General features: G+C 35.0%; 1 long non-coding RNA gene across 1 annotated transcript in view; it reads right to left on the bottom strand.

Annotated features, from left to right (window-relative positions):
• Window positions 1-2,177: 2,177 nt before the first annotated feature.
• The window catches only part of LOC139361390 (uncharacterized), a 29,135-nt gene continuing 13,664 nt past the window's right edge, over window positions 2,178-17,648 (bottom strand). Inside the window, exons 2-3 of the long non-coding RNA XR_011618957.1 lie at window positions 14,621-14,712; window positions 2,178-2,381 (exon numbers count right to left, since the gene is read on the bottom strand). This is a non-coding gene — a long non-coding RNA (uncharacterized lncRNA). The remainder of the gene's footprint in view (window positions 2,382-14,620; window positions 14,713-17,648) is intronic.

The following is a 17,648-nucleotide window of genomic DNA, read 5'->3' as shown; positions in this document are numbered from 1 at the left end:
TCGGGTTCCCTGAAGTCAAGATTCCTCTTCTGTAGCACAATCACTGAAGGTACCATCTGGTTCTCTTTGCATCACCTTGCAAAAATGGAGGCCTGGTTAACTGGTACAAAAAAATGCTAATACTTTGGCTACTGCTACTGTCATGAGCACTAAACTGTTATTTTTCTGTGACCCAGGAGTCTTGTGTCTTCTACCAGCATTCATGAAACTTTTGTCTGGCTAACTGGTTAGTTTGCGAGAAGGGTGAACTCTCAGACCCTTCGCAGTTTTTTGTTTGTTTGTTTGTTTTGTTTTTTGAGATGGAGTATCGCTCTGTCGCCCAGGCTGGAGTGCAGTGGCTTGATCTCAGCTCACTGCAGCCTCTGCCTCCTGGGTTCAAGCAATTCTCCTGCCTCCTCAGCCTCCCAAGTAGCTGGGACTACAGGTGTGTGCGACCACGCCCGGTTAATTTTTTGTATTTTTAGTAGAGACAGAGTTTCACCGTGTTAGCCAGGATGGTCTCGATCTCCTGACCTCGTGATCTACCTGCCTCAGCCTCCCAGGCTGGGATTACAGGTGTGAGCCATGGTGCCTGGCCTCCTTCACAGTTTTTGGTGGTTAATGCACTTCAATGTCTTATATTCCAATCCGTAGACTTTATCCTACCATAAAATATGAAACATTCCAACTTTTCCAGCACTGAGAGGATGGAACTCTAAGTTGTAGATTGACATGGTTTGGCTGTGTCCCCACTGAAATCTCAACTTGAATTGTGTTTTCTAGAATTCCCAAGTGTTGTAGGAGGGACCTACCGGGAGGTAATTGAATCATGGGGACCGGTGTTTCCTGTGCTATTCTTGTGATAGTGAATACGTCTCACGAGATCTGATGGGCTTATCAGGGGTTTCTGCTTTTGTTTCTTCCTCATTTTTCTCTTGCTGCCACCATGTAAGAAGTGCCTTTCGCCTCCTGCCATGATTCTGAAGCCTCCCCAGCCATGTGGAACTGTTAGTCCAATTAAACCTCTTTTTCTTCCCAGTCTTGGATATGTCTTTATCAGCAGTGTGAAAACAGACTGATACAGAAATGAAATAACAAAAAGTCAAAAACTGTTACATCTGCTTTTCCTTGTGATTGCAAATGAATATGGTGCCTGTGATACCTCACATTTATTACATATCACGATTTTTGAAACCTCTCACTGAGAAATACTGGAGTGTAAGTGTACATTTAAAGCAATGACTTCTGTGAAATGTGAATATTTACTATCACTCATAGTTCATTTATTTTCAGTGCACTTAACTTTTATCTAGGGATCATAAACAAGTGTTTTGCTTTCTTATTGTAATCAAGTTTATTGAGGTGTAATTTATGTGTAATAGATTGCATCCAGTGTACAGTTTGATGAATATTGACTGTTTAATATGCCTGTAAGATCACCATCACCATCAAGATACAAAACACTTCCATCACCCCAAAGGCTTACATGTACCCTTTGACTAAATGAATTTTGATAATGTGTATAAGTCCTTGATATTGAGCAATTTGGGAATAATTTCTGCTGAGGAGTTTTTGCTAGTTTCCTTATTTTATTTACTTTTTAAATTATCATAAGCATTAATATCTTATTTTTTTTCCTTGGTTATTTGCTTTGATTTCTGTTTTCCCATTAAAGGTCCTCTGTTTGGTCTTTCCTTCTCTTTCATATCTGTTGGAGCAGAAAGACCAAATAATGTTTTTGTGAGCTCACATAAATGAGATAAATAGAATACATTTGAAAAAACATCAAGACTAAGTTGCCTCGAAGGGAAAAAAAAGTCACACCAAAAAGAAGGTGGGAATTAGTGTACTTGAGTATGGAAATTGATTAAGCAATAAAAATATGATGACAATTACTTTTGTAATTCAGTTATGAATTATGCTTAAAATGTGTACTTTATTCACTTTAATTATGACATTTGATTTTAGAGTTTTTCCTTCTCTCAATTATTGATACATTTTCTAGGGAAGGCTTTCTCAAATATTTGTTTTTGTCTGACTTTTTATAATCGTGGCTCTTAAAATCGAAGGATGGATTTTGAACAGTCAATTTCTCTCAGTAGTGTAAAATGAGTCACATGGGTCACATTTGTCTTGAGTCCCTTCAAAGACTGGAATGTGAGTAGAAATTGCAGAGCAACTTTCCCACGGCACTAATTGCATGTGAAGGACAAGACACTTCCATATTGTAATACCAATTATAAAATAGTGCAAAAAAAAAAAAAGTCTCTGGTTAGAACTGTTCCATTTGTCATATGCCTTCTCATTTATAAAACAAGAATTTTCTCTCTTCTCTCACCCGGTTGGAGGATCAGCTTTATTTTTCAAAATTTGGATGGAAATCAGTCTTCAGTCTGCTGTATCTGAAAAGAGAAAAATGCTTGCAACAGTTTGAAACCCTATAAATTAGAATACTTGATGTCAGTTATCTAGGATTTTTCTATCACTCTTCTTCCAACCTCCCACTTCTCACTGATGAGGGTTTCTTACTTTGGGGTGAAGAATACATAGCAACTGTCAAAATGTAAAATAAAGCGAGTTCATCTGATTAGTCTGCAATCTCTCTCTTTTCGTTTGCATCTGGAAATTCTCAAGTAGACACATGGAAACTTGTTGCATGCACGCTTTCTCCCTGCACAAAAGAAGCACTTTGTGGCTTTTTATTTCTGTTTGTTGTAGATCACCTACATTGACACTTCTACAGTTTTCTAGCATTGCATTTGTATTTTATGGCATTCACTTAGAAAGCCATTAATATAGAGGAAATCCATCTGCCTTTGAAAGGATGTGTCTGTTTTTCTTTTTTTGTTTGCTGTCATTTTTTCCCTCTTTAATTTTTGTGGGTACATAGTAGATGTTTGTATTTATGGGTCACATGAAATATTTTGATATAGGCAAGCCATGCCATCACATAGGGGTCTATTATTCTTAATGTACAGCTTTTAAACATTTTCTTATATAATTTTTTTTTTTTTTTTTTTTTTTGAGACGGAGTCTCGCTCTGTCACCCAGACTGGAGTGCTGTGGCACGGTCTCGGCTCACTGCAAGCTCCGCCTCCTTGGTTCATGCTATTCTCCTGCCTCAGCCTCCCGAGTAGCTGGGACTACAGGTGCCCGCTACCACGACCGGCTAATTTTTTGTATTTTTAGTAGAGACAGGGTTTCACCATATTAGCCAGAATGGTCTCGATCTCCTGACCTCGTGATCTGCCCGCCTTGGCCTCCCAAAGTGCTGGGATTACAGGCGTGAGCCACCGCACCCAGCCATTCTTATATAATTTTAAAGCTGACTGTGGTTTATAGCTTTGTTCTGTTTTTCTTTGTCCTTAACAAATACCTTCTAGATATTGCTTTAAAATGGAAAGTTCCTGCCCATTACTGACTTAGGTTACCCAAACATTTACTCATACGCTAGTTGGAAAGTTGTCATCATTGTTTCATTTCAGGAAATAGAGGCAAACTTGGCGAATTAGTCATTGCATTAATAAAATGGAAGATTTAGCCAGCTTTTAAAAAACTGCACTGGAAACTATGGAGCACTGGGCACCCTAACAATGAAAAGTGAGGGCAGGGGAGGTGGAGACATTGAGATTTGTTTTCTCTCTCTGGCTATTTGAAGCTGCATTTTTCTTTGAAATTTTTCTTCTGGAAATTATATTTTGCTTTATTATACTCTCACATTACCAGACTAATTTTAAAAGACTTCTTTTTTTTTTTTTTGCATTTTACATATTTGCCAGGTATGTTCATGGATTACTTCATAAATTATTCCATGAACATTGCATTTTAAAGCTAATGCTGTTGTTTTAATATTTCATTTTTCTATGTGGAATGCTAAATCCCTTCTGATAATAATGTATATTTTATATATTAAAAATTAGAACATATATATTATATATTTTTAAAATTTTTTAATGTGTCCTCTGTAGAGTAGCTATTTTGATCATCAAAAAACTTGTAAGATTAGCAGGGCAATTTTTTTTTTTTTTTTTGAGACGGAGTCTGGCTCTGTCGCCCAGGCTGGAGTACAGTGGCCGGATCTCAGCTCACTGCAAGCTCCGCCTCCTGGGTTCACGCCATTCTCCTGCCTCAGCCTCCCGCGTAGCTGGGACTACAGGCGCCTGCCACCTCGCCCGGCTAATTTTTTTTTTTGTATTTTTGAGTAGAGACGGGGTTTCACTGGGTTATCCAGGATGGTCTCGATCTCCTGACCTCATGATCCGCCCGTCTCGGCCTCCCAAAGTGCTGGGATTACAGGCTTGAGCCACCGCGCCCGGCCTAGCAGGGCAATTATTTTATCTCAGTTATATAGATGAGAAAACAGACACATACACACTACATTAATGACCTGCTGTGTTCATACAGCTATTATCGGATGAAGTCAGAACTCAAACTCAAGGCACAATGCGGTCTGGTAAGTGCCCCCAGTCATAATCCACTTATAAATGCTATGATTAATTTGATTGTGTAAGTTTGTCATATTTGCAAACTGAGACAAAATATGTTGAACATAGCAAATAAAGAATAGTGTAGTTGTTGGAGTATAAAAGATCTGAACATTAACCCTGTCTTTGACACTTGCTAACCAGCTCATTACTAAACTACTTTAAGTGACTCATATCTTTCAAATGAGCATAAAATTCTTTCCAACCTCATAAAATTATTATGAGAATTATAAGAAACAGTGCACATAAGGTGCTTAACATAAGTACCCAACATTGGTAAACAATTAATTATAGATTTCATTAAAAATTGAATCTAATATAAATGGGCATGTTATAATTTACTGGTCATTGTAGACTAAGATCTAGTTTTTTCCTTACCTCCACTAAAATCTTCCCAGCTTGGTGGACCACTTTGCGTGTCACATTTCCAGCACTCTCTATGATTGGTAGTCATTTTTTAGGTACCGGCTGTGAACTGCGTGTTATCTTTTCATGCATTCCTCCCTTGTCTCCTCAGTTAAATTTTGCTTTCCGGGCCATGGCTAATTCTCTTTTACTTTCTTTCATTGATTATAGCACAGGGAAGGGACCTTGCCTCCCTGATATTATACCATTCTATGGTAGAAGCATGACAACAATTTTGTGGATGATAAATGAACAACTAGGCCTTAGGAACCAAGTAGTAAGTGCCAGGCAATGTGTGATTGCATGGTCTCATACCACATGTTTCCATACTACAAGTTTTGTCTTTCCTCACAGAAGGTAAAGATGCTAATTTGGCTCGGTTTGAATCTCTAATGAGTAACACAATCTGGAAGTGATTGAGTTTACCTATAATTAATTGATTCCTTTTTTTCCCTACTAGGCAAAATGGGAACTTGAGATAGTATGCAGTTCAGTAATTGAAAAGAAAAAATAAATTTCTCTATAAATAAGCTTTCTGATACGTGCTCTTAGCACACACAGTGTGTATGTGTGTGTGTGTGCACGTGCACGTGCATGTGTTTATTAAGCCATAACTATGGTAATTATGTGCCTGATTGATAAATATTTTTGACCCTCAGTCTTCTGGGAACACAGGATTGTACTTTCTGGCCTTTTAGTGGCTGACTGAGACCAAGAATCATAATTGGAATTGACATGGTTCCCTTCTGAGACACAAGATTTAATTCGTTGTGTAAGATTTGCATGAGTTCCCTTTTGCCTCCTGCCATGACAGCCATTGACACTGAGTAATAGCTTTTCCATTAGTCTGACTCTCTGGGTGACCCATTCCAGCACAACCTTGCCCACCCTGACTAGTACAAAAACTTAGAGAAGTTGAAATTAAATTTCTCTTCAGAGCAAGATGTTAATGTGTACAATTAAGTGTATTCTGCCTACATCCCCCGACACAGGGTATAAAGACACTGAAGATCAATGCTTCTCAGACATGCGACACTTACAAATTCTTCCTCAGGGAAAAGTGAAAGCAGAGCTGCTTTGCCTGAACTGAGAGGTGGAAGATGCACTATTGAGATTTGAAAACAATCCTTTTTTTCCTAAAAAAATTGAAAAGTGTTGTTCCTGATAGAAACATAAGGATATATATTGCTAGTACTTGAAGGCCACCTTATTAAGCTGTTCACATTATTCTGTCTTTTTATCTGTACTACAGATTTACAAACTATATGTAATTATCATCTTTTCACAAATCAAGAACCTATCAATCTCAAATATGTTAACAATTTTGCTCTTAAATGACTAGTACATTTTTAACCACAATCCCAACACATACCTATCTTTTAAACAAAAGTCTTTGATTTCTCTATCAACTCATTTGGTAACTACTGTCTCCAGCCAGTGGAGGCCCAAAAAAGAAGAGCATCAGCAGGGGATCCATCTGCATTGGGTTCTTTTGAGGCCCTTAACTTCAGCGTTCAGATTGGTTGGCAGGCTTTAATGTTTCACAAACAATGAGAAAGTTTAAGAGTTTTTAGTACTTACAGACCCTGAGGGGTACACTGTATGCCTGGAGGCCATACACGGGAGGTCAGGGGGGTGTAAACAGGGGTTAGGGTAGAGCCTAGCAACTAGCAGTATATATTTGGAATAGGCTGTGGGTCACTTTACCCAGCAAATGCCAGAATGATCCATTGAAGGGAAGCTGCAGCAAAACTGGGAGCCCAGTCTGTTAAGCAAGAGAGATGTATTTAAGTTGTGTCTTTGGCCACATCTTGAGTCTTTTGGGTGTGAGGTAGAACTCGAAATTGTGTCAAGGGTCACTGAGCCCTGCCTTTGGCACAAGAAAGCTAACCAGTATTCAAAATGCATGCAGAGGCAACATAGAATTACAAGCATCTGCTACAACTTATCTGACTCTACATTCAATAGACACATTTTACACCACTCCATGTGGTCTCTCATAGAATGGAAATATTTCTGGAAAGAAGAGATCCAAGGTTAAGTCATTCTCCTAAAATATAAAACATCCTTTGGAGAGAAAATATTTAAAGATTATTAATAATCACCTCCAAGCAACACTCTCATCAGTAGGCAAATTAACTTAATGGAAAAGGGGTGTGGTTAAAAAAATATAATACGTCGGTATATCACTGAGTTCTACTACAAGTCCCAGGCTTATGATATTTTCTTAATTTATTGCCTTGAATTTTTCATTCTCTGAATCCAGATCATTAAATTTTCATTGCACTATGATAATGCTAGAGATGAAACAAGGCTCTCTATTTTAAACTCAAGTTGTTTATCTTCGATCAGTTTATCCTTTGCTTAGAACAAACATGGATCTTTCTGTTTTTTTTTTATGTAGTTGTCAAATAAACTTATTCTGTTATTATGGTATACTTTATATTTTACATATCCATGTATGTTTGCTCTTTCAAAAAGTATACATTCTTTAGAAACACACTTTCTAAGTGCTCTTCTGGGCATTTAGTGCTTAGTAGCTGCTTCACTTTCCTGGACTTATAAGTAAACTATGTTATAAAACTTAAGTAATTGCATACGTTTTTTAAAGGGTAAAAGGGGTACCCATCACCTCAAGCATTTATCAATTCTTTGAGTTACAAATGCTCCAATTATACTCTTTTAATTACTTTAAAATGTACAATAAATTATTGTTGACTCTAGTCACCATGTTGTGCTGTCAAATACTAAGTCTAATTCATTCTAACTGTATTTCTGTACTCATTACCTGTCCCCACCCCCCCACCTCCCCACCCCCCCCCCACCACCCTTCCTAGCTTCTGGTAATCATCATTCTACTCTCTATCTCCATGAGTTCAATTGCTTTAAGTTTTAGTTCTTACAAATAAGTGACAACATGTGAAGTTTGTCTTTATGTGCCTGGTTAATTTCACTTAACACAGTATCCTCCTGTTCCATCCATGTTGTTGCAAATGACAAGATTCCATTCTTTTTTTTATGACTGAATAGTACTCTATAGTGTGTATGTACCACATTTTCAGTATTCATTTATCTGTTGACAGACAAGTAAGTTGCTTCCAAACCTTGGCTATTGTAAATAGTGCTGCAATAAACATGAGAGTGCAGATATCTCTTTGATATACTGATTTCCTTTTTGGGGAGTACTGATAAAAGAAAAGCTTCAGCCAAATTAAATTGAAAGGAGTTTAATTGAGCAATGAATGATTTGCAAATCAGGCATCTCCCAGAATCACAGCAGATTCACAGAGACTCAGAACAGACACATAGTGGAAGAAGATTTATAGACAAAAAAAGGGAAATGACATACAGAAATTGGAAGTGAGGTACAGAACAGCTGGATTGGTTACAGCTTGGTGTATGCCTTATTTGAAAATACTTTGAACACACAGCAGTGTATGAAAGGTTGAAGTATGGCTGCTGGGATTGGCCAAGAGTTACCTATTGTTACTGGTGCATACTACCAAGTTAGGTTTTCAATTTTGTCTGCCTATTAAGCTGGGTTACAGTTTATCACCAAGGACTCAAATATAGAAATACAGAGTCCTTTTCAGGCCATATTTAGTTTGTTTTAACAGTATATACCTAGTAGTGAGATTGCTGGATCATGTGGTAGTTCTATTTTTAGTTTTTTGAGAAACCTCCATACTGTTCTCCATAGTGATTTACTAATTTACATTCCCACCAGCAGTGTGCAAGTGTTCCTTTTTTCCCACATTCCTACCAACATTCATTATTGCCTGTCCTTTGCATAAAAGCCATTTTAACTAACATGGAAGTGTAGTTGTGATTTCATTGTAGTTTTGATTTGCATTTATCTGACAGTCAATGATATTGAGCACCTTTTCATATACCCATTTGCCATTTGTATGTCTCCTTTTGAGAAATGCCTGTTCATATCTTTTGCCCATTTTTAAGTCAGATTATTAGGTTTTTTTTTCCTATGGAGTTATTTGGACTCCTTATACATTCTGATTATTAATTCTTTATCAGATGGATACAATGTAGATATGTTCTCCCATTCTGTGGGTTGCTTTTTCAGTTTGTTGATTGTTTCCCTTGCTGTGCAGAAGCTTGTTAACTTAATGTGATGCTATTTGTCCATTATCACTTTGATCACCTGGAGTAATCAGTTTTGTTTCTTGGAATTATCCAGATCAGTTATTCATATTTTCTATATTTATGCTAGTTTATAAAATCCCAAACATCTAGATGCTATAAACCATCTTTCATGGAAAGTGAATTGATTTTAGAATTGAATTAATGGGGAATCATTGAAAGGTCTTATGTACCTAAATGATCAATAGTTAAATCTCAATATCCAACCCTTAAAAGTGAACATTTTTATGTATCAGCTGTTACACAGTTTCAGCAATCCTTGCTACTATTCGACCCAGCAATCCGATTACTGGATATATACCCAGAGGAATATAAATCATTCTGCCATGAAGACACATGCATGCAAAAATTCTTTGCAGTGCTATTCACAGTAGCAAAGACATAGAATCAACCTAAATGTCCATCAGTGACAGATTAGATTAAGAAAATGTGGTACCTATACACTATGGAATACTATGCAGCCATAATAAAGAATGAGATCATGTCATTTGCAGTATCATAGATGGAGATGGAGGCTATTTTTCTTAGCAAACTAACGCAGGAAGAGAAAACCAAATACTGCATGTTCTCACTCAGCAGTGAGAGCTAAATGATGAGAACTCACAAACACAAAGAAGGGAACAACAGACACTGGGGCCTACTTCAGGGTGGAGGGTGGAAAGAGGGAGAGGAGCAGAAAAAAAAATGGATACTAGGCTTAATATCTGGGTGATGAAATAATCTGTACAAAAAACCCTTATAATACAAGTTTACCTACATAACAAACCTGCACACGTACCCCTGAACCTAAAAGTTAAAAAAGAAGGCGGTAGCAAAAGGAAAAATAAAGAGTTTTAAAAAAAAACATACTGAAGCAGCCCTCTAACTGGCCTGTTTTCTTTACTCCCTATGATGCCAAATAAAAGGCATTCATAGGCTGGATCCAAGTGGATAGAATATTGAAATTCATAATTTATCATTCACTTCTGGTGTTTCTCTAAACTTCATGTGATAAACCATCAGGTATTTTCTCAACCATATTTCTTTCTCTTCGTGGAATACAAGTTATCCAAGTTTCCAAAATCCTGCTTATATCTTTGAAAGTTCACTTACACAATCTCATTAACTCCTCTTTTGTATTCACAGAAATTTAAATGATGATAAGTTCAATTCCTCAACATAATTATAAATGAATTTTTGAATTATAAATATCTTGTTCCCAGACAATTTTAACAAGGACCAACAGAGTCCAAACTTCAATGAACTTGACCTTGTCTTTAGGTTACATTAAGAATAAACATATTCTCTCTCTTATTCATGATCTCAAATCATGTTCGATTTACCATTATATTGTCTCACCAGACAATAATATGGAATGAGCATGAATTGGCAGTATAAACTCGAACAGTCATGACTTCAAAGACATTTTAAATGTCCTATTATGTTATCACTTTTCCTGAAGTAGTAAAGCCTAGGAATATTTCATCTAATGATCTGTTTTGATTACCGTCTGTGGTTTTCCTGCACTTTCATGCAGACTTAAGTACGTTTTTAGAACTCTCAACCATCTCTCAAATAAATCTTCCTTCCTTTTTCTCTCATGGAGATAGCATGGTTTTCAGATGAAAGCCCTCATCCACACACAACCCTTTTTTCTTTTGTGTTTTCCATTTTATTTTAAAAATCAAAATCTTGTACTCATGTGTGAGTGTATGTGCTATATTAAAAGTTGATCCAATTTCACTCTTGGAAGCTTGTTTCCTTTCTAATGAATGCACAATAGTTTTTTCGTCGCATACAAAATTCTGAGACCATCTTACTCTTTCTGTGAGTCAACCTAATTTTCGCTATTAGAGTCTTCTAGGCACAGGACACTTTTATTTGTTTCAGATTTTTTAGAATTTATGTTTTTTTCTTTTACAAACCAAAAACTGGTCAACCTTTAGAATTACTTCATCAGATTTCAATATGGGGCACTGATATTACTCAAAATACAACAATAGGCCAAGTTGCTTAATATTTCTATTTAATTTATCTGAAAAGCAGGAGTGGTATTATTATCTACTTTATATTTTTTGTGGAATATTTGATCTCTTTAGTCTTTTCAGAGGCAATAGAGAAGTACAAGAAAGGTGGAATAAAGCAGAGTAAGAAATTATTGCAAGTATAGAGGTCTGTATTTCTTGTCTCTAGAATCAATTATTAGATTGCCATGGTGGATAATTGTTTTGAATATTATGATTTCAACATCATATCCCTTTCCAGGTATGTTTTCATATATAATTTATAAACTACTCAGAAATATATATTTCTATAAAATTAACTTCTGGCTGAACGAGCTGAACACCACTTTGGCGGAAATGAGCTTTGTTTTTTAACATCATTATTCCTATTTTCATCATAGATAATTATCTTTGATTTTTAGCAAAATTCACTGCTTGCTTTAAGTAAAATTAACTATTTCTTACGGCAGTTGATACAAACACTACATTGACAGTTAATATACTTTATTTGTTAGAATTTTTTTTCTCCTTAACATGACACACATGTAACAATTAGTATTGTGATACTGTACCAAGGAAGTTATGATTTGGATTCCAAAGCGTTCTTCTACTCAATTCATTATTTAGACCTTTGGAGTATCTGTTCTTTGTTCTTCAATTGGTATTTGTGATGATAAGATAATAATACTCAAAAATTGACCCAGTATTGAACTCAGTAAACTTCGACCTCAATGATATGCCATATGCCTAAAATAGGTAACATTTGACAACCATCGTGTGCTCATAAAAACCACAGAATTTGAAGAAAGGATATCAGGACGACAAAAGCAATTTAGGAAAACATTCAGAACATCCTATTTCAAATAAACTAGAAAACCATTTTGAAATATATCAAGTGCAGGACAGTCATGGTGGCTCACACTTGTAGTCCCAGAATTTTGGGAGGCCGAAGTGGGCTGATCCTTTGAGCCTAGGAGTTTGAGATCAGTGTGGGCTATGTGGTGAAACCCTGTCTCTACCAAAAACAAACGAACGAACAAACAAAATAGCTGGGCCTAGTGGAGCACACCTGCAGTCCCAGTTACTTGGCGGGCTGAGGCAGGAGAATCACTTGAGCCTGGGAGGTAGAGGTTGCAGTGAGCCAAAATCATTCCGTGGCACTTCAGCTTGGGTGATGGGAGTAAAACTCTATCTCCAAAAGAAAAAAAAAAATCTCTCTCTCTCTCTCTCTCTCTCTCTCTCTCTCTCTCAGGGGCAATTATGTTGAGAACAAGTTTAATCTTATTGTGTCAAAACTGTGCTTCATTTGTAGTTTTATTTTTTCTGTTTCTTTTGTGTACATTATAATGTAATTCATAAATATACTAAACATATATTATTAATAAATGTATAAAATTGTCCTGTATACAAGTGAAAAGGCATGTAACTGATTTTCAAATGAATTAAGTAGTGGTCACAATTCTATATCTAGTTGAATCTATGGGAAATAACATAGTTGTGATTCCTTTATATAGAAGATGACAACCTGTCTCCCATGATTGCAGGGAGAGAAAGCCAATGAGTGTAAAAATACTATGTGTGTAAATTATTGAACTTAACTCTTCTCTTCAGAACAGTATGCGTCTCTTTTGTCTTTAAGCTCAATTTCAATCACATGACTAGGCAACTTTCTTATAGGTTGTAGGTGCCAAATTGAGAGAAAAAGGCAATGCTTGCCAAACTTCTGTGATCAATTCCATATCTTTGATCCTCAGTATATGGCTTGGTGGGGGGAGAATGTTGGATATTTTGACTGTAAAGAGTAATATGAACTGGTTCTAGCTCATAGTAATCCACAGAGGGACCTGATACAACCAGAATTCCAAGATCAACTCTGCTACTTACAAGTCATATGCCCTTGAGAAGCTAACACAACCTTTTTACATTTTTCTTTTAATTTCTTAATAAAAATGGACGAGCTTTGAGGAATAAATAACAAAATAAAAATGTGTATAAAACATTTCATGATACCTGAAATATTATAGCTCCAAGCCAACTAGTAGGTGATTTCTTGTTTTTCTTTATTTCCCTTCCTTTCTTCCTTCCTTTCTTTCTTTCTTTCTTTCTTTCTTTCTTTCTTTCTTTCTTTCTTTCTTTCTTTCTTTCTTTCTTTCTTTCTTTCTTTCTTTTTTTCTTTCTTTCTTCCCTTCCTTCCTTCCTTCCTTCCTTCTTTCCTTCCTTCCTTCTTTCCTTTCTTTTCCTTCCTTCCTTCCCTTTCTTTCTTTCTTTCTTTCTTTCTTTCTTTCTTTCTTTCTTTCTTTCTTTCTTTCTTTCTTTCTTTCTTTCTTTTTCTTTCTTTCTTTCTTTCTTTCTTTCTTTCTTTCTTTCTTTCTTTCTCTCTTCCTCTTCTTCTTCCTTTTTCTTTTTCTTTTTCCTTTCTTTCTTTATTTCTTTCCCTCTTTCTTTCCTCAAATTGATATGTTTTTAGGCATTAACCATATTTCATTTTATTGTGATGTCTTAAGACAAGAGGAATATTCTTGTTTGGTCCCTAACTCATTTGAAATGCAGTCCTTATACTTGTACATTCATTGTTCCTCTCTTAAAGTTCTTGAATTTCTATGCTTTATTTTATTCCTTCCTGAAATCTTTGGATTACATAGTTGTTAACACAATCCTTGTCACCTGTGTGTTGCCTGCTGTTGATTATTTCAAAATATATATGTTGCAAGCAGAATACTTATATTCTTCATAAAGGAGAAGATGCATATCTTCTACTTTTATTCAAATGTCTTATTCCTTTATTCTCTTACAATGGTAATATTTTCCATTCATCTATGACTGTTAGAAAAAAAAATTAATACTGTCTGAGTTGTAACTGCCCTACCTCTATTTTTAGGACTTAAGTTATGACATCACATTTATTTACTTGGATGGTATATTTATACTGCATGGTTTTGAGTCCATCACCATTTCAAATTCACTATTCAAGTCATATATCAGTTTATATATCAAATTTGCTGTTTGCCACCTGTCACTTAGATAAATGACCTCTCTGTTGTTACCAAAGAGCTATAAAAATAGATTAGGCAGAACAATCTTTATATAGAATCTTGAGATAACCATGAGAAGTCACCTAGCCAGTTGATCACAATTCTATTCACATTTAGGTAAAGTCACCCAATTGATTTCTGATTCAATAAATTGCTGTTACATTTCACCTTTAATTTTCTTGTAGCTACAAGTATCTCATAAGAAATATGATCAAATGCCTTTCTGATAAGGATGACTACCACAGTTAGATTTTTTATATCTACCAATCTATTTCCCAAGGAAATGAATGGGTTCATGTGATAGTATGCATTCATATCAACCCAGCTTATGCCTAGTAGTTCTTGATTCTAGAATATTTTCCAGGATCTACATTAAATGATACAATCCCCAGTTTATTTACTTTATTTTTAGTATACACTGTGAAAAATCAAGATTTTGTTTACCAATTTTCAGAGTTTTTTATCCTATTCTCAATAACAATCAATAATCATCAACAGCCATAAGAAATCTTGCTTACTAGGTCTTTCGTTCTAGCATCAAATTTGTCAGCTGAGGGACTTGAAACAGTTAGTTACTCACCTTACATCTCCTGACCAATCTTGAGCATGATCTTGGGGCACTTTCTCCTATATTAGTGTTTGCACTACTATTTTAGTCCAGTGGTCATTTCACTTGACAAATAAGACAAAAGCAAGAGATGAGTTAAAGTGTTCTGGTTTTCTATTCAATTCATCATTTAGTAGCTTTAATCCCTCTTTGAAAAAAGCTTGAACATAAATAAAATAAGAAAATCATCACTGCTATGCCCCAAGCTGAAGAACTATTATTTTCCTTGATCTTCTTTTGTGCTGAAAATAACAAAAAGATGGATTTATGTTTAACTAACAATTTTGTGACTTCACTTCATTTTGAAAAATTAGTATTAATGCTGTAATTATTTTTATTTTACAAGTCCTCATTATATTTATCCTTGATTATCTTTCTACCTGTTTAAATATGGTTTTAAAATGTGAACTGATTAACATGCAAAAGCTCCTAGTATGCTGTACATCACATTAGATCTGAAGAATAAATTCAAATTTCCTTCATACTGATTCATTGTCTGGTCCTGGAAAAGTCACTGATTCTCTCAGAGCCTTAGTTTTATTATCTGTGAAATGAGCATAATAAAACATCTACCTCAACTCTTAATTTAAAGTGGCATCTAAGACTTCCTTTCAAAGGCAGACAGAAACCATCAGAAGATCCTTTCTCCAGCTACTCTGGATAAAGTATAATAATATTTTATATATGTGACTAAATACAAAATCCAGAGAGATGAGTTTTACAGTATCTGATATTAAGATCTCAAAACCATATAGTGAGAGTTTTTAAAAGCCCAGCAAAATCACAATGGTAATGAAACAGGGTATATAACATAGAGAATTTTGTTTTATACCAGTGAGGAAAATATGGAAAGGGAAGAAATAAAGTGTCTATCCTTTTTTTTTAAATAAAGCATGGTAAAACGATTGGGAAAGCTATTTTATTAGATTAAATATTAGCAGTTTAGTCTTACATACTACGGAATATTTTTTCCTAAAATTAAACGTTTAATTTGATTTGATCCAATATAATTTCATTGTTTTATTTTGACACTTGATATTTTGATAATGTTTGTATATTACCTATATAAAACTATATGTGCATGGCTGAAATGATGAAATTATTATATTCTCATATGCAATTTTTCATCTATACATATGACAGGGTTGCATTATTTCACTTAGGATTTTCTTAGAGTGTCGAATTGCTTACAACAGGTTTGCAAAATGATTTCTACAGCTTCCACAGTTTTATCTGATTTATATTAGTATGTACAATATTGGGATGATGTGTTCCTTAAAGAGTAAAAAATAGTTACATGAGTTTCCTGATGATGACAGTGATGGGCTGTGATGTTTTAGGAAGGTTCCTGGCAGTGATAGTAAGTAAAGTGTTTTCCTTAAAGTCACACACCTAGTGATTGTAGAGCCAGAATACAAACCTTTGTGACTCGAAATTCCGTGCTTCCAACAAATAAGGTCAAAGAGTAAAAGAAACTAAAGTCAGAAAGTAGGATGTATAAATGGAATAAAGAAGACAGGCATGAGAAGTATTATGGGAGCTGTATTTATAAGATACAGAACCTGATTGAATATGATGGCATACAAGGAATTCATAAAATATTGGTTGATGGGAAATTATTCATTACAGAGATAATCAGAAAACTGATAATGTGTCCTACATTATTTAAAAGGAAATTTAAGAGAAATGTGACTGAGCAAAAAGGGCACAGAGTAGTGGTCAAACACATCCATAGTTTGTCTTTCTGTATTTTGTCCTGCAGCTGACCCTTTGGAAAGAGTTTGGTCTCTACTAAACATTTCATGGCAGAAAGTAGATGTGATTCACCCGTATGTCTTCTTGGTAGTAGAACTCTCATTGAAAATTTTTCAGCTAGTCTGTAATTATTGAGTCTTGAAAACAAAGTGGAATAATTTGACAATAGTGTCAAATTTGAGAGGTGCTTTCTTTGAGAAAAATATTAGCTACCATATATCTGTTTCTAATCATTAATCCTTGAATATATGCCTATAGTATCATAAGATGGTGATAGAAACTTCCCCAGAATCTTATACCCACTGAAGTATCAGTAGGATTAAAAAGCATGGCAGCATTTTGAAGGACAGTGAGCAAATTACGTGACATTGTGATAAGATTGTCAGGGCTACTTGTCCCCAACTTAAGGACATGTAAGAATACCTAATGTATCCAACCAATATTTGACTTAAAGTAAATGAATAAAAGGTTTAGAAAAAAAATCTCATGAGATGATCAATTGTATTACTTCTGATCAAGCTATACCATAAACCTTTGTGTTGAGATAATCAACTCCTGTCCAAATGGGCTTGGAGAAGGCATGTCATATGGGCAAGATAAGGGTTGGTTTACTGGAGGAGACAAAGCTTGAGTAAGACTTACTTAAAGGATGAATCTTTTTTTTCTTCATTTTTTCCCCTTCTTAGATTTTTAAAAATGAGATGTAATTTACATACCATAAAATTCACTCTTTTAAAGTGTGAACTTCAGTGATTTCAGATATTCAAGAGTTGTGTAACCACCACCACTATTTAATTCAAACAAAATTTCACCATCCCAAAAAGAAACCGTGTACTTATTAGCCATCATTTTCCATTCTGCATTCCCCACTCAGTCATTAGAAATTACTGATCTACATTCTAGTTATATGGATTTGGCTATTCTGGATATTCCATATAATTTAAATAATACAATTTGTGATCTTTTGTACCTAATTTCTTTCACTTTGTTTCAAGGTTTTTCCATGTCATAGGTTGCATTAGTAACTCATTCTTTTTATTTCTGAATAACATTTCATTGTATGAATGTACCACATTTTGCTTATTCATTTGTCATTTGAAGGACATTTGGGATATCCACCTTAGGCCAATTATTAATAATACTGTTATGAACATTTATGTCTTTTATATTATTATTTTCAAATACACTTTAACTTTATTTTTTACAGCAATTTTAGGTTCATAGGAATATTGAGTAAAAGATACAG

This window comes from Macaca nemestrina, unplaced genomic scaffold, assembly GCF_043159975.1.
Source record: "Macaca nemestrina isolate mMacNem1 unplaced genomic scaffold, mMacNem.hap1 Scaffold_46, whole genome shotgun sequence".
In the NCBI taxonomy this organism is placed as follows: domain Eukaryota; kingdom Metazoa; phylum Chordata; class Mammalia; order Primates; family Cercopithecidae; genus Macaca; species Macaca nemestrina.
Note: the sequence above shows the minus strand (reverse complement) of the source record. Positions and strands in the feature narration are given on the sequence as shown.